Genomic DNA, 18,855 nt, shown 5'->3' with positions numbered 1-18,855 from the left:
GAGCATCAGGCTGGTGAGAATACAAAGGGTGATACATTTCATCATGAACCTATATAATGGATAACTGGAGGCAGTTATGTGCCACAAATTTGAAACAAAACATCACCCACATAGTACAGCTGTCTTTCAAAGACAGGAAGTGCATAATAATTAGCTCTCAAAAACTACAAATGGCAAAAGCATTTCCAAATACTGTAGTATTCTTTGTGTTTGATCTACTTCATTACTGTCATCATTTTGTAAAATGGTTTCTGAATCTGTGGTGCCATAAGCTTTTTACTGCACTATTTATTAAAAAAAAAGTATTCTTTACCACTCTTGTTAACCCTTCCCCCCTTTTTAAAAGGGAAGTTATCAAAATGCTTATCGCTACAAAGAAAAATGTTCCAGGAGGCAGTATACATAAACAGCCTATACAGCAGCACTGTGTACAATTCACAACTTCCAGAACCTAGCCACACACAAAAAAGTATGGTTTTCTAGCTCTGTCCAGAGTTTATCTTCAAAAATCTAGTTTAGAAACAGCAATATTTCTAATATATACAGCCACGAACACATACTCCTTATAGTGACTGGATATACATCACACATCAAGAGCTTTCTGCTTATTAACAAAAAAATCTTGCCGAGATGTGGCTCACCCATATTTAAGTGAAATGCAGAAAAAAAAAAATCAGTCACAAATAAATTTTTTCAGATCTGAACTTAAACAGTTATCAAGCAAGTTCTGTTGCAGACAAACCGTTTCCCTCCAAAATCCAAGATTGTTGGAAGGGAGGATCCATTAGCACTCACTGCTTCTGAAGTACTGACCAGAATTTTGGCAAGCAGCCACTAAGGAAGGTCTACATGACTCAAACTAAATATCTGATGAAAGCTTTGAAAGCAGAACAAGGGAAAACAGATATACTACTGATGGTTGGTAGAATGCAACCTCAAAGTGTTCTTTGGGAATAGGAACGTTGTTTAGGATACTCCGAAGTCAGTTTACAAGCAACAGCAAGTAAGTTATGGGGTAGGAAGAATACACATAACCACGATCCACTATGGGCTGCAGTTACAGAACTCTGATGATAGCAACGTTTCTGCATTTTGCAGTGACAGAGAGAAGCCTTCTACACATTCATTGGACAGTTCTTACAGTAAGGGGCTGCACAGCAAGACTTTATTATTATTATTATTAAAGATTCACTACAGCGTGAATCAGCACTGAGCAGGATTTTCACAAAACACAAGGTTTCACAGCAGCGAAGTCTACCATCACAGTCCTGCTCTTGGCTAGCCAGTTTTCAGCCAGCCGGCTCCTCCATGCACCTTTGCCACATGATTACAGCCATGACTACACTGCACCATAGAGGTAAGACAACATAATAGCCACAGCCCCAGTTACAGTTTCTTGCCTGTTAAGATACTGTTATCTGGAAGTCAAGGTACTAGGAAATGAAGAAAGGCAAGCACCCCGTTGTCCAAATTCACTTCACCAAAAGGATGAATCCTTTATGATGGGCAACACTATTAAGCAAATATAACATGTAACAGATCATATGCAGTGGTGGATTGATACAGCTGCCATCTTTTTTCCGTCATGCCCCCTCCCCAGGGGCTGCTGACAAGTTGCAGAACATGAACTGAGCTACCACCAATTTATTCCTGGTAGGTTATACCGAAATTCACACAGGATTTGCTACATACCCTAGCCAACCATCCCTACACCACCTCTGGGACAGAAGGGTGGTAATCACATCAGCCACCCCACCTTTCACTCGGCAGCGTGCACACTGACATGCAGCACCTGCCTGTACTGTTCTCCTTTATCTGCTCATTTGCCTTCCCATTGGGAAAGAATGACAACAAAAACCCCAATAAAGCCATACATCCTAAAAGATCTTAACTACAGTTACCTCCATGCTTCTCAATGAAGTGTTAACACTCAGTCTAAAATTTCAATCAGAAAAAGAAAATGTTGACCAATGTCAGTTAATCTGTGCTTCAGGTAATAAAATTAGTGTGCTATGAGAAAATAATGCTGAAGGAAAAGAATCTGTCAGCAAGCCATGAAGAACATACAGAGAAAAGATGAATGAATTGAAGCTTTTTTTCTTTAATAAAGGTAAACGTGCTAAATTTTAGATTAAAGCTGGTTTGAGCATGCATAGCCCTAGTTATGCAGATAAAACTGAGGAAACGTAAATTTTCTTTTAAAAGATAAACTTTAAAAGAACTTAAAAGTTTCTACTTTTCGGGTTATTTTGGAACTAAGTAACTCTACAATGTTTTTTTCATACATTATGGCTCTCTGAACTTTGAAAGTATTCTGCATCCTCTATGTATTCATTTTTCTGGGCTTCCTGTGAAGTCTATAGTCCAATTAATTCACAAAAAACAGAAATGAAACCATTTAGGCTTTTTAACTTTCTGGGAAGAAAGTACATCCATGGTCAGTTCTATTTTCCTCCTTTTATTACGTTTTTTCAGTTTAACAGCTTTCTTTCTTATCATGATTCTGATAAATTTTAGAGGAAAAATTTTTTCAAATATCAATTATTTATAGTGATCCAACAAACTTCTAAGGAAGAAAAGCTGGGGCTTAGCCTAATAAGGAGATAGACAGGAGTCCCTCTGAGAACTTACTAACTTGCAACTTTCCTTATCTGATCTTTTGCCCTGTCTCGATGCTTCCAAATGTCTTCTCATCAAAAGCAGAGCATGCGTGCTGTTCTCTACAAGGATTCTCCGGTTTCCTTCTGTAAAGACTACTAACTTTTACCATCAGTCTTACACTTCATATTAAAGCAGAATTTTACAGTTTGCTCCCTCTCCCCATATATGTTCATAGGGACTGACACATCCTCTAGTATCAGGGTCTCTGAAATATAACTACTTCATTCTTGTTCAAAACAACAAATCTGTTCTCAAGGATCTAATACAAACAAAAATCCACATCTGAAAACATTTTCACAAAAGCATCCTTCTGTTCTAACAAGCTAAATGTACATTAGGTACAATCTTCTGTGAGATGTTTCTGTAAAATTTCTTGGTATCAAAAGTGCTAAAGACTGGAAAAGAGAGACAACAGAGAGAAGAGTGGACAACCAAAGCAGGTTTATTTTAATACTTTGAAAAGAACAGAGCTGAAGATTACTCTCAATAAATGAATGACTTGTCATCTGTGAATCCATTATTACAAAACAGGTCTGTCTGGTACTACTTTACGAAGGATCAGATCTAGTCCAAATTTAAATAAGCAGGGCTGCACTGCCACTCCTGAATCACATGGCTAGGAGCACCCAAGCTATACCAGTCCTTACTCCCTATACCCTGGTATCTGCCTCTGTCTCAAGGACTTCTGGCTTTAAGAAGGGATCCTATTGCCTGGTTGAGAGCAGATAAATTAATAAACAAGGACAGACACCTGCCTTATCACAGTGATTAAGTCAGCACAGCTTTTTTCTTCCTGATACCAAGGATATCTGGAACTGCAACTTCTCAAACTCCCAAATTACCAGTCTGCATACTCCATTGCTGCACTTTAAATACTGGCTCTCAAAGCTGAGCCTTCACCTGTGTAGGGAACTCTTGATTCCACACTACAGGCCGCTCAGATCTCAGCTTCTTTCAAGCAGTACATGGGAGACTGATTTTTGTGGCAAACTGTTTCTCTTCAGTCTCAGAAACTACTAGTGAAACAGCACACTCTCTAATAGTAAACTACTTACCCAGCTTTGCTCTAGGAAAGCCAAAAGTGTCTTGAGACTGCCTTGGAAGCAAAAGCAACCCACTGATAAATTATTCTGAGGAATAAGAAACCGAACTGTGCCAAGCATAACTTTTTCCCAACCAATTTGGGATTCTGGGACAAGAACTAGGAGCACATAGGAGAAAAGTTCACATTCACATTTAAATCCTCAAACTGAAGCCTAACTGCATATAACAAACAATACATGACAAATGAAAGGAAAAAACTCTTCAAAATTACTTCTGGGACTTTCCACAGTCTATCATTAAATTGAAATATATTTTGCCAAAATGTAAAACAGAGTAATCACAAAAGCAAGCTATTCTTGAGGTTTACTGACTCTTCTGCTCATCTTAATGAGTCTTAAGCATGTCATGACATGTTCCTGGGAACACGTCCATGCTACTTTAACATACTATTTGGCAAAACCCCAAAGTTAATTCATATATTTTAACTTCATGTCTTCTTAACATGTTCAAATGTGGTTTTTTTCCAAAAATTTGTAGGCTTTAACTAACCCACAGTCTGCAGTCACTGAAATTCCTTCCTAACTCATAAGAATTTAACAAATTTTACTTTGAAAAGGGCATAATACCCCATTTAGAAATGTCACCTCATTCCTACTCTACTCTTAAGCCATAAAAACTGGCTACATTACATAGCACCATGGTTTGACTTGCAATACAAAATACAAAAGTTCTGAATTTTTACTTTAGTGATATAAAAGATAAAACAACACAGTCCTAAAATTGAACCTTCCATCTTCAAAGACTATTTTATTAAATTTAATGCACTGCTATCCTGAGATATCCTATATAATTATTAACAACATACATTTCTGTATGAACTAAACCAAGTTTTTTGGGGGGATTTGTTTAGCCTTTGTCATTTGAGGTAAAGGAATACTACAGATTCCAAAGAACGTTTATTTGCAGAGCACACTACGTTAATTTGAAAATTTTAATCAAGGATTTCTTTTGTATCTTTTCTTAAGGGGACAAATGTGATTGTTATTCACATTCCAAAATGCTGTACAGTACTACCATACAGTCCACCCACTGTACAGTAGTACTGCTGCAAAGTTACAATCTTTGAGCCTTGACTAACTTCTGTTATGATTAACAGAATATGGTAAAAGAAAATAATATACGGATGTGTAATAATTATTGCACTACATTTCAATGCATTGAATGTAGTAAAACACCAACAGTCAACAAAATAAAAGCCACCCATGCCCAATCCCTTTATAATTTACATTAGCAAGTTATGTTCAATTTGGGAAAAACTATAAGAACACTTTGTTTAGAAATCGTCAAGAAAAATATTTGCAAAATTTTTAAAAGTACATATAAAAGGTAATATACTTGTTTCAATTTGTCTCTACCATACAAACGCACATATGCATCATTCCAAGGCATTTTTAATAAAATGTCATAAAAGTAGAGAGCACATTAATATACTTCAAAGTTGCTCCCTTTAATACCTCATCATTGAATCTACTGGCTGAATATTTTAGAGAGCAAAATCTTACATTTTGATAGCTACCCCGCTCCCTTAGAATAAGGTTCTCCTCGAAGAACCTTAAGTGCACTGAAAATAGCTACCTACCTACACACTGTACTTTTGCCCATTAATTTTTTGTCTCTGCTGAGGTAAGCAAATTTTGACCGATGACCACTTCCTGTAAATGAAGTAGATTAATAAAACATTATTAGTAAAAATATATTATCTTCCAAGCTTCTTAAAATTCTTAATGTTCCATAAACAGAAAAATCCATTTCAAAGCATTTTGTGCACTGAAAATAATATAAAAATTAAAATAAAAAGCTTCTGAGTATTTTTAAAGCAAAAAGCAAATGCAATAAAAAGCAATAATCACACACAAACTAAGCACGAGTCATTAACTGTCAAAGTTTCATTTTAAAAACAAAGTTACTATTATTTTGGAGACTTAGGAAAAAGATGAATCAGTAATAAGCTTCCCCTCCCCCCCCAGAAATAGTCACAACATAAACCAAAAGGCTACAGAGATCTAACATATCTACAAATCCTTTTTCCAAACAGAAAGGCACAGATGCCTCGATCCTGTAAAGATGTTATTCTGAAAATAATACAGAATTAGTCTCATAAGAAAACCACATAAGAAGTCACAAATGCTCTCAAAATTATTTTTAGCTGCGTATATTTTATTCTTTGCTAAACCCAATAAAACTTGAGTACAGGCTCATTCTTTCTATTGTACACCTTAAAGAGAACTTTGCCTCCTTACATGAAATATAGGAACACTTCTGAACCAACCTTGGGACAGCAGGGGAACAAACACGGATTCATGCCCCAACAGTTTTCAGAAGTGACATAAGAAACACAACCAGAAGCTGGAAGCACAGAATCCATGTTTCTTTCACCTTTGGATTTGGAAACAAACAGAAACCACTCCTGACAGAAGAAATTGGGGATGGGGGTGGTGAAGAGGAGAACAGGAGAGGACAGAGACAAGGACAAACAAAAAACAAACCCAAAACAACAAAAAAAACCCCAGCAAACAAAAACACAAAAAAAACCCCACCACAAACACAAAAACAACCCACCCAAACAAAAAACCACACACCAAAAATCAATTGGGAAAGCTGAGGCTCTGATCTTTCAGGATCTCCAGAATCAGTAAGTTCTGGCTGTAACCAGTACAGGAAATGAACAGCTAGATCAGCGAAAAACCACATCACCTGAGCCTTGAACACACAGCAGTATTCTAGGACCCTAAGCTAGTGAAGGAATCAGCTGTTGCATGCAGTGATAAAGTTGAAATTTTCTTCCCACCAAAAAAACAAAAAGGCACATTCACAGTTAAGAGTGATGCCCAGAAGAGACACAGCATGACCAGTTGTAGGTACTGCAGCTACAGGATAAAACTCCACCAAGCATTTTGCAGCACCCCTTCTCACAATACTTTTCTAATGTTCCTCACCTCAAAAGAGCAGCAAAATTTCAAAGTACATGTTAAATAATTCATATATACTTATTCTGCAAAACTACTTCAGCTTTAAGCAATTCAACAAAAACACTTCCCTGAAAATATCACCAAAGCACTGATACACTAGGGGACCTATTCAAAGTGGTCACTACTGAACATGGACTTAGGTGTCTGAAGAAAGCAACTAAGTTCCCCAGGCCCACAGCAGTTACCCCTGTGGTCCCTCAGCAACTAAGTGTGGCCCCAGTGCCAGGGCTGACCACACAACCAAAAACATAGTTTGCCAACGGTGGGGCAATGGGAGGAAGCAAAGCAGGAGAGGCTGCCATCTCTTACGCAGCTATACTGCCCTGGTGCACACCCAGCCTCAGCATGTCCCACAAAGAAACCGTAAGACAGCAGGCAAGCTGCTGCCCTCCTCCTTCCACTTCCAAAGGTTGCTAAGTCAACACACACCACCAATAAAGTCAGCAGAAAGTTTCAGATTTGCCTGGTTCTGTGAAGAGACCAGGCTTCACAAGTCACATGCCTAAGCCAGACAGTCCAGAGAGACCCTCCCTTCGCCAGCACTAGCAAAGAGCAGTAGTGCTGCCCGAAGCAAGCAGGACTTGGCACCATTGGTATAAGATTGTGCCCGACAGCTGGTTCTTCACCTGACAAAATGGAAGTGGTACCAAATACTGTGGAAGACCCACACCTTTATTCTTTGAAAATGGATTTTTATAAGAACTACCTTTGCTGTAAAACACAAATTATATCACTTAAGTCTTACAAGCAGACTGATCCTTTCTGCCTGACAAGGGACTGGATCCTTAGAGAGCTCCAACACCATAAGACATGAAACTTTAGAGTTTCCAAGACTCCCTTCCAGGTAGGTTCTGAACTCAGAATGCATCACCCCACACTCAGTAATGCTGCTTTCTTTACTTGTCTTAAAATGTTGTTATTTCAGTTCTAGCATTCATACACTTGACAATATTAAGTATTTCTAACACTGTAATCATTCAGACTGTATTAAGTTTATTTCATTAACTTCAGACTTGCTACATGTGGAATGTGTAATAATTTCATAATTTCAGCACAAAATACTTTCCTTTTCCCTTGCAAGAAGGGAAAGGAGTTCAGTTACAAAGCTTCTCTAGGCAGTGCCACAGGAGTAGCTGGGTTTGAGCTCCTCCCTCTCATCTCTTTACAGCATCAACTACACCAAAGCAGCTTTGTTTTCAGTTCCAGCAGAAGAAAAAACATCATGACATTATAATGCAATCTTTACCAGGCCAATTCAAACAGCACTGATGAAATTCCACAATACTCCAGCCTTGTCATCCCTGGGACAGGGATTATGAAAGCATGAGTACCAAAATATGACTTGAGAGAGTTATAGTTAACACAAACTGAAAATTAATACATTTTGGATGAGAAAAATGCCTATCTTCATCATTTTGTTATGTATGTATATAATGTTATATTGGGAAGACAACATGTTAATACAAATATTAGCTTATTTCATATATACACACAGACTCTACACTGATTAAAAACCCTGTAATTCCACCTCATTACAGGGCTTTTGTTCTTCATGTTTTATGAGAAATGAGAATTCTTCGGTCCAAAGGCTGCACATCAAGCTGTATTCTTCTTTTCCAAATTGGATGTTTATTTGTTGATTAAGAATTTTGCAGAAAATAGGAAGTTCTCCCTAGCAAAGAGATAACTTATACTCACAAGAGGCTAGCAACTGCTATCATCTCCTGGATGGCAGTCCCTGGCTCCTGCTGAGCTTTCATTTCTGCAAAAGTCAGGAGCCATCATCTACTTGGTAACACCATTACTGCCTCTCAGACCCATGACAGACCTACCTTACACAACCTCCCTGAGGAACCTATGCCACTGTCTGTCCACATGTACCAAAAGTTCCTCCAACCTTCAAAAAATCCCTCTGTACGAACATCGTGAAAATCTTATCCCTTCCCAGACAGCAAAGAACAGCTTCCCCCTCCCCCCCTTTTGCATTTATGAGGCACAGCATTGTACTCATTCCCAAAGGAGAGCAGCTCCAGTTCTTCTGCCCTGCTCTTCTGGTCCATCTTTGCAAGGCCTGTGTTCTTTAGTTCTTTTAACAGTTAATGTTAACTTCTCTAAGTACAGTACTCTACATGTGATCCCAACGTCTTCAAACACGGCAACAGTACATCACTACAATTTGGATACAGGCACTCCTATGTACACATCCTGGAATGGCGACTGCCCCCCTCTCTCCCTCAGCAATATACCGCCAGTCTGAATGGCTTATTACACACTGCAAGTACTACATTCTTCCCTGCTAATTAATCAGTACTCCTCAGTATATGTTTGTACTGTTTGTCACCTCTGTATTTGCCTTTTCATGCAAAATGGGTACATTTACTTCCTCTTCTATCACCCAACAATCCAGGAACAATTCATTGACAAGTACTAGACTCAGGAAAATGCATACAAAACCTAATATCCCTACAGTTTCACAGTGAAGTACTTATGCTACCATTTTCCAGACAACTGGTCGTAGCTTCAATCCAAGACATACGTCCTCAGCTTAGATATGTAGACCATACCAGTGTGTGCCAAAACCTCTTCTTAAAATACACATATCTACTGCTTCTCCTCTACCCATGTCTTCTGCTCCACCACAAGATGATGCTGGATTGCTTTAGCCCAGTTTGCTTTTTTACTAAATCTCTTTCAGATTAAGCTTCAAGAGCAACACCCAAGCCAAATTCAATCTATAGCATAGGTTTAGGTTTTCCAAAACCTCAACCAAGTGACTGACCCTCCATTCTAACAAACTGAGAAAAAATGTAAACAAAAAACCCCCAACAACAATGAAAAAACCCACAAAGACGATACACTCTAAGAACTATCTTATTTTAAAAAAAAAGTTAGACACAGAGGAGTAAAGGTCACAGAAAAATAAGTAACAATCTTTTTTTTTTTTTTTAAGAGAAAACAGGTATTAACAATAAATTTGACAGAACCACAGAGAATTGAAACTTCTTCTCAAACATCTGCTTCCCTTGCCTCCCCCCCTACCCCCCCAGCTTTGATTTTCAGAAATACTATGCAGTATTCGTACAAACCCAGTCTCACTTTGAATTCCAGACTACACAGATAGGACAACTGTCCTCATACAAGCCAATTGTTGCAAAAAGAAAAATCATTAAGGGCCACGAAAACTGGAAAATACTTCTTCAAGCATGCCAAACTTTAACATGGATTAATGCAAAGCTAAAACAAAGACGCCTCTGATGTTAAGACCTTAGGTTACATACAGTAAGAACAACAGGAAGTATTTCACTATTGGGAAGGTTTCATTATTTAATTTACAAATACCAGTAAAAATGTCAAAACAGTGTTTATACTACAACACATTAAAATACGCATGTCATTTTGCATAACACTTCCTCTCCACCAAGTTCAGATAATATAGCCTCCTCTATTTGTGATACATTAGTTTAATATTTGCATTCTAAATACAGCAGAACTTTGCCTGCATTTTTCCCCATAGAAGAATTACTTTGAAAGATATTTTCTCTGTAGTCTCATACTCATTAGTCTTGACTGATGAACAGCTTCATTATTTTGAACTTTTATTTGCTGTTTTTGTAGTTGAAAATTAAACTTATTTCAGCATCTTCCTTCAAATTCAGATATTCCTATACTGCTTCAACTTTACATACGTGCAAAACCTTCCGCTGATCAGTGATCCTAATCCAAACCACTTTAGGTCATTTTCAGGAAACAAAGTGTTGATAGAATACCTTTTTTTAAACAGAGAAATAGCTCCCTCCTCCTGTCTGTACTAACACAAAAATATAAAGAAAAGGATTCTCTAGGTAGCGAGGCCCTTTTCATGCCTCACCAAACCAAGCAAATCTGCAGCACAAGGTCTTTGTCAGCAATGAGAGAGATCAGAAACAAACAGCTGCATGAAGAATCCTGCTTTCAAAAGCAACACTTAGGTTTGCTTTATAGTCAGCCAAGAGAAGTATCAGGGGAAGAATCACTCCCTAGAGTGACCTCTATCCACTGACTCTAAAGGAAAACTGAAAAGGTAAGTGAACCAGATTTCAAACCTGTTAGTAATTAAATACAAGCAAGGCAGACCTACTCACTGCATTTAGCTGAGCATACTTTACATTTCCTCTGATCTTACTGAATGGAACAAAACCAATATCCTAAGTTTGTCATGCCAAATTCTAATGGCTCGTGCTAAAGAAAATATCATTGTTTTATTTGTCACACAGAATACACCATCTAAAACGAATGATTAATTAACAACATGCAATAAACTAAAACAAATTTTACCACTTACTGTATTTATCTGCAGCTCATTTACCTATGCTCTCACATACTCTATTTCAACAGCATCTTACACTCATCTAAGATGGCTCTAAATTGCCATTAGTATCCCAGGATGCAGCACTTGAAGCCTGAGGTAGAACAGACACCAGTGATCTGCACTTAAAACAGTCAAAAATGATTTACAAACTGCTCAAACGTGCAGAACTTTGGCAGGAGCACAAAAGGACTACACAAAAGGTAGTTAACAGAAAACAAACATTAAACACAAAGGGCCCATAATCCTGAATTATCTTTTACCATAGACACTGCTGCTATTAACTTGAGTGGGAGACAGCTATCAAAGCAGAACCACCACTACTTTGCAGACAAGTTCACCTACGTGACCGAAGTGTCACACTTTGTAAGTACAGATGCACAGAAATATCCAAATAAGGCTTCTAAAATTTCCTATTATGCAGGTAAAATCAAGTAGGAATAAAGAAACACTTGAAGCTTGTTCTAGTATCAGTTTCCCCTTTAACCACTTCAGAAATTAAAACCAAAAAAAGATTATCTTTCTTTCCATATAAAAGTCCAAAATACAATAACAGCTTCCATTCAGAAAAAGTCACCACCTGACTATAATGAAGAAAAATAATGCAGGGAAGTTTTAATTAATAGCTTTAACATATTAATGGCGAGATAGATCATCCTAAAGTATTCATATTTCTGCATACTTTCCTGTCCAGTTTACTTGACAAAAAAATAAACTTCTCTACTTGGCACCTTACAACCACATTCTTGTTCTCTTGCATCACAGAAATGACCGAACAATCCTAGCAGAACAAGGATTTTCATTTCACCAAAGTTAGGGGGCAGGAGTATAACAACTCCATATATCAAGTGATACACACAAATACATGTGTACATAAGATTTCAAAAGCTTTATGAACTGGTAGCAGTTACATTTGGTTTTGTTGTTTTGTTTTCATTGCATTTTTTTATTTTTATTTTATAATATAAAACTCCTATAACATAAGCTTTTTTAACCACCCTAACCCGAAAAAGTTCACAAAAGAGTAATGGAAGCATATTCAAAGTCATAAAACCTAAGCGGTTATTCAGTTTCTGGCTAACAATATTCACATTCCATAACATTTTGCAACTTGCTCCTTTCAAATTTCTGCATTAGCCTGTATGATCTGACAACTCCTTTTCATCTTTCATTTTTAACTCCTCCTCACATTGCACCTCTGACAATATAATTTTAAATTCACATCTCTTATCTGTTCACAAACTGATGTCTTCCTCAGTATCTGGGATGGGTATATACACTGTCTTCAGTGAATATCCTATAGAAAGACAACTTTTAATAAAGATGACTTAAAATGATGAAGCATTTATTTAGTTAGATTTCAGATTGTCAAAGATCTAAACAGATAAAAAAGGGCAAGTAAATGTCACCACAAAAATGCATAAAAATCACAGCATTCCAAAGACACCGACTTGGTCCACATTGCACAGACGTAACACAGGCTCCTTAAGAATAAACAAAAAAGGAATTTCAAATGGGTATAAGGTCAAAAATGAATTAGAAAAAGTAACTATCTGGTTTGGGCCGGAATAGGTAAGTGTTTACAATGTCAAGGAAATTATACCATTTCCCATTGATACTACATGCTTTTATGGTCTCATATACTTGTTCCGTTACCTGGAACTTCCAGCTACCCAAACCATTCAAGCCTTTTTCAGTGGTCCTCCTATCAATAAAGGACATTTCAAAATATCCATTGTAGGCAATCATTACTTTAAGCCCAAATTTTAATTCAAGAAATATTAAGTGAATATTATCCTAAAGTCTGGAAAGAATTACTGCTGGAAAAGGCAAACTAAAAAGCACTTTCAGGTTCCCAACGAGATGCAGAAGTGGGTCCAAACAGGAGCACAGATAGTACTTAGAAGAGCAACCAACTTTCTCACTGGCCCGAGGCAAATTTTGACCCTACTGTGCTATGGTGTGCAAATAGCAACATACATCACTGCAACGCTAAAATTGACAGAATTGATATTTCAAGAATTTTTCTCTGAATGCGTAACAGATCTGACAGAGATCCACCTGTACATGTCCACCTCCAACATACCGGTCCAAGTCTCCCATTCAGACTCAAAGCCATGAAGCGACTCAGACTTTTGCTAAGGTACTCTAAACACTCAGAAAACAAACTAAAGACAAACTCAATACCTGACATGTTAATTTATTTGATCCTGGTAAACACCATGTGACTTCACAATATTTTCTTCAATAGCAATACACACCATCACTGTCACCCAAAGACAGTGTCCTGTCAGCCACTCTGCTTCACTGAAGAGCTGCAGAAAGCTGATGTGACATTTCTGCTTCACTCAGATGAGCAACTCTGAACTGCAGGACCTGCACATCCCATCTAGATTAAGTAAAACTAATTCAAGTTAAACTTTAAATTGGAAGTAGCCACCCATTATGAAGACAATCCTAAGGACCCTACTCTAGGTGGTAGGATAGGCACCTAGACCAAGAGTTAATGGTTCCAAATCCACCAAGGCAGAGAAGCCTTCGCAGATACTGTGTCCAGAATCAACCCAGTCAGCTGCATCCAACTGATAGAACAAAGCAAAATTTCTGGGCACTGGGCCTGAAGTTTAGTCTTCCACTGAGTAAGAAAAAGTTATTTCAAGTCAACAATAGTTTCTGAGTCTCTTAATTATGTGACCCCTAATTCATTACTATGAAGAGAAAGGAGACAAAGTCACCATACCTTAGCATCATAAAGAAGCCAATCAACTCAATATTCTACTGTTCACAGATTTGCATCACTAAAAAAATACAGATACTTCCTGTGTGACACTCACTTCCGTATTCCAGTATCATGAAATCAAGAGACAACCGATTTCTTTCCTGACCAAGAAAACGGGCAGTCCTGAAACCTTAAGGAAAAGGGAGGGGAGAAGATGAATGCTTAGTCTAAAACCACTCCATCTTTCTCCTCCTTTTTGATATTAGAAAAAACAGGCGGTAAAATCCTTTCCCTCTGCAGCACAATTAAACTTTTGCTAGTATACAGTGAAAGCCCACGCTCTGACTTCAGAAACAGAAAGGTAGCCATGAACTGTAGCATAACTGGTAAGACTTGTGGCCAGAGTATCAAGAACAGGGGAGAGTCTGCTGTGGGTTTGTGGGCGGTTTGTTTTATTTAGAGAAAGGAAACTGTAGGACAAAGCAGGTGGTATGAACCTGCTGGGACACCTGGAATGATACCAACAGAGGGAATCTAGATGGGTCATAGGTAGTGGACGTAAAGCTTGTAAAGCCTTCAACTCTGATGGTATTTTTCTTCAAGTGTGAACAGAGAGTAAGGAAAAGCAGAAGCTGAGGTCTTCCAGCAGTGTAAAAGCTGCCTTACGGGGCGGGGGGGGAAGGGGGGGGAAGAGGGAAGAGGCGAAAGAAAAGATGTTCAATGGATGTCACTGTCAGCTAGAAACCCTGACAAAATGAGAAATCATTTGTTTTCAGGCTGAAGGGCACTGTTTTATTAAAAGGCAGATCCCCTACAATAGATAGAAGTATTTTGGCAAGACACAGGTATAGTCTTGCATTTCCTGGACTTTCTTGGAACATCTATCCCTAAACTCTGACTATTAAAACTTCTCTGATAGTGTCAGGACAGCCAGACAGACGTGAAGACAAAACTAAAAATATCCTCCTGCGAACTTTGAACTTCTGACCATTCTTTCCAACAGCTGAGGAAGCAGAAGTCTGCAAAACACAGTTGTGCTCTGGCCGCACCAACAGGTATCAACAGCCTAGCTACTGCCAACTACTGCAGCACATCTGTGAGGTTGTGGGATGCTTCCCTTCCCTCTTCTGTTTCCAATACACAGGATATTGCAGTTAAATCCTAGAAGCACAAGCATTGCCCCACTAGCACCTAGGGGTAGTGGTAGTGCGCTCTCTGAAGCACAAAGATGGTGGAAGACCTATACTGTAAAGAGAAGTTATTTTACGCCTAGATGATGTGGGGAAGACAGAGATCAACTAACGTACTGCACAAATCCACAGCCTGGAGCACGTGCCCAGGCAGGTTAAGTTAATAAGCATCCATCTCATCTGTTGTTTAGAAAGAAGTAAACAGCAGCTTTTTCACCTAGCCACCATCTTTTGGCCCTACACCACACACAGCTTGAAAAGACCGTCAATCCACTACCACAGATACCAATGACAAGTAAGGCGAGTAGATTTGAAGGCCAGAAACTGAGTGAAACACTGCACAGCTCAGGGAAAAACAAAAATAGCAAAGTGTTGTCAGCAAAGAGGGGAGGGCACCGAGAATACGTCACCTAAACACCAACTGCAAAGGAGAAGAGGTCTGGTTCAAGTGGCTGTGGGCACTGAAGGATGTCTGTGCAAACACATGTGTGGCTCATGCCTCAAAGGTAAAACAATCCTCACATCTGTCAGAAACCTGCAGAAGTAACTTTTTTCTTTTTGAGTATAGTTAAAGGAGTATTACATTCAATGAGGAGTATGGGCAAAGACATGAAGAAGTTAACTAAATAGTTCTCAAACTGTTGGGTGCAGTATCCCAGCCCCAGCTTTACAGCACAAGCAGCATTTGGCACAGTGTCTGCAGAAACGGAACTGAGACAGTCCTGACAGAGACAACTCAGCTTCTGCACACTGGGAGTTCAGCGCAAATAAACCTCATTCATCTGAGCACACCTGTACTACTCCTGCTTTCTCATTTGAAGTTGGTCGGTATACACCATTGCAGCTAAATCAAATTTTACACTGAAAATTAATGTCATTCTACTTCATCTAATGGATTATATTTCTCCAAGTCTTATTCCCCTTAATTCTTCAATTAAGGGTGCACAATCTTTCCATTTGACTCAACACCACAGTACAATATCCCATGAATGTTTCAAGCATTTAACCCACTGCTATCTAAGTGGATATTGGACAACATCAAAATGCCCTTATTTTTAGGTTGCCAGTACAGCAGTTTTACAGTAATGCAGCAACAATAACAGAGCAAAATAAAAGTGCAATTCATGCTAATCAGCTATACAACTCCTAATTGTGACTTACTATTACAAAGATAAGGAGATATGCCTTCACCCCTTAATACACACACAATCCTTAGAGAGACTAGAGTACGTGACTTCAATAAATACCTCTTGCAGACTTTGTTAAAACCATGAAACAGTGTTTAATGCACTTGTGAGCTCTGCTTGCAAACGAATGTCTAATCATCAGTGAAAGTTACTCAAAATATTGTTAGAATTTTTGCTTATTTGGTTTGAGAGCACTTTGCAGATCACTGGTTTCACTCTTGCTAGCACTTCCTGGTTCATGCACCGACACTGTGCACTGCTCATGCACTCCCGTGCACCCAGACCAACTACAGCATCCAACAGCGACAAACAGCAGAAACAACCCTGCCCCTGAAGAGACAGTAGGAAGCAGAGGGTTCACAAGGAGGAGGAGGTGGCGAACAGGCTAGCAAGATACCTCTGCAGACATGTAAAAGAGTTGCTGCAGCAAAAAAGTAGATCAGCAACTGAGATATGGGGGGGGGGGGGGGGGGGGGGGGAGTGGAATTTGAATAAAAAGGCCTCATGGTAAAATACTTAACATGTTCTGTAATTTTGTTTTAAACTGTAATACTTCAAAATTATTAGAAAATGTCACCTTAAAACAACCAGCAGTGACCCTTCAATCACTCTTCTATTTTCTTTTTACACAACCTACTCCTCAAGCTGAAACACCATACACACAATTAGCCTCACTGAAGTCAAATCAGAAACTCATGTGTCTTAAATCAAGCTATGTTTAGTGTGGGATTGGGGCCAATCTCTCCCTGAATGCAGATGCTTTTACAGACAGGGAATCCTACCAATACCAACATGACCCAGTCTATTCCAAATTAAAATCTGAAAACTAAGTTACACACACCCCCCCTTTTTTTTTTTTCTTCACTTTGTAAGGAAGGAAAGAGGGTTGTAGAAGAGCTTTTTCCCTTTCCCTTCATTTTCCCCTCCTCCTGTTTTGAAGGGACACCAAGGAAAAAATCCAAGGAGAAAATGTAAGAAAAGCACAGTGATCTTAACTCCCCATGAATAATGTATCCTTCATATGGGAATTTTGAGAAAAGATGGTTTTCACATTAAATAATATAGCGTATTCCTTCCTAACTGAATGTTCACCTGCATAACAGTCTCCGGCCAGGTACACTAAAAATTTGGATTTTACTGCTAAAGTTGCAAAACCAGGAAACAACTTAGAACTCTTCAAAGATTCCAGTCTTAGCAGAGTACCTATAATTGTCAAGCAAAATTATAAAAGTCTAATTGCATTTCACATACAGAACTGTGGCTACAACTACTCCTTCTAAGGAACATCCAGGTTTTACATTCCCTTTATAGGAAGGAGGAAGATAGCACTGTCACTTAACCAATGTGCACAACTCTTCCAGCTGCTCAGTGTCCAGGTTATCTTGCCTTTGATTATTCCCAAAAGCTAAATCCAAAGTACCTAGGAAGAACATGTAGCTTATTTGTCTCCTCTCTCATAACATGCTCAGTTCTCAAGTTGCAAAACTGTTCAGCCATTTACTGTCTAAATCGCAAGAGCTAAATGGTAAACTTTTCTTTTGATATATTGCAGATGACAGTGCAAGAACTCATTAAGTCAAATTATTGTTTCAGTATTGTCTATGTCACTCCACACTCTTAATTTGTTGATGGACCAGAACAGTAATTCCACTCATCAGTTCCTAAGAGGCACTAGTAATATTTAGATGACAGCTGAAGAAAAAAAGCTCACTTTCTAAAGTAAGCACAGATATATCTGAAAACACAAGGATCTTGTAATTAAAAATGTGTCATTACACAGGCACTCTTATAAATAGAGCTGTAACAGAGCACTGCTTTGATTATTTTACAATATATTAAGAACCATTCTTTTAAGGGAAGGTACATTAGAACACTTACAGCTTTACATCAAGTTTCACTATTACAAATGTTGCTATGTATGCTAAACCCCTCTTCTGCAGTATTTAAAAATCAATTAAGCTTCTAGGAATGAGCACCCAGTGATCTTCTTGACTGACTATATGTAATTAAGATTAAAAGATATATATGCATAATGGAGCATTTTTTGGAATGTTTTAAAGGCAACGCCAATGATATTTACATATATTTAAATATAAAAATATATAATATTTTTAATAAGTTTTCCCAACAGTATCAGCCCCAGGCTGCCTCATATTCAAATTTTTCTTGCTACACATTTGCTGTCCTTTCATCCCTTAAAAATAGCTCCTGTTAACAATAAAATAATTAAAAAAGTATTTTAAAACCTTCCATGACAAATCAATTAAAAATAATGCTGGTATAATCTCTGCTCTTGTATATATCTGGACTTCTGAACATGCCTTAATTTAAAGTATCAATATGCAAGACAATTTTTTGGAAAGTTCAATATATTCTCATAATAAGTGATTTGGAAAAAAGCGTACTGGGACAGTTCATGTTTATCTAAGGAGATGACTAAATATTAGGTCTCTTTTAGAGTTTGCCTTGAGTGGAATTGGACATGCCCTATATCCATTTTCATTCTCTTCTGACAAGAACATGAAGAGCAACTAAGACAAGGGAAAAAAACCCAAAGGTCTCAGACAGCACCACTTAAACACAGAAAGCAACAGACAGGGAGAATGAAGCTGACAGTATTATCAAAGATTTACAATGAGAATTAATATGATAGGACTTACTCTACTTTTCCTTCTTTTCC

At 38.1% G+C, this 18,855-nt stretch overlaps 1 protein-coding gene across 4 annotated transcripts in view; it reads right to left on the bottom strand.

Moving 5' to 3' along the window:
* CNOT2 (CCR4-NOT transcription complex subunit 2) overlaps positions 1 to 18,855 on the bottom strand; it is a 94,016-nt gene that overhangs the window by 54,440 nt on the left and 20,721 nt on the right. For 2 of the 4 annotated variants that reach the window (XM_064449467.1, XM_064449487.1), the window contains exon 2: positions 5,345 to 5,417. The exons of the other annotated variants lie outside the window; for them this stretch is intronic. The gene's annotated coding sequence lies outside the window, so the exon portion shown is untranslated. The remainder of the gene's footprint in view (positions 1 to 5,344; positions 5,418 to 18,855) is intronic. 4 annotated transcript variants of the gene reach the window in all.

This window comes from Phalacrocorax carbo, chromosome 1 (genome assembly GCF_963921805.1).
Source record: "Phalacrocorax carbo chromosome 1, bPhaCar2.1, whole genome shotgun sequence".
NCBI lineage: Eukaryota > Metazoa > Chordata > Aves > Suliformes > Phalacrocoracidae > Phalacrocorax > Phalacrocorax carbo.
Note: the sequence above shows the minus strand (reverse complement) of the source record. Positions and strands in the feature narration are given on the sequence as shown.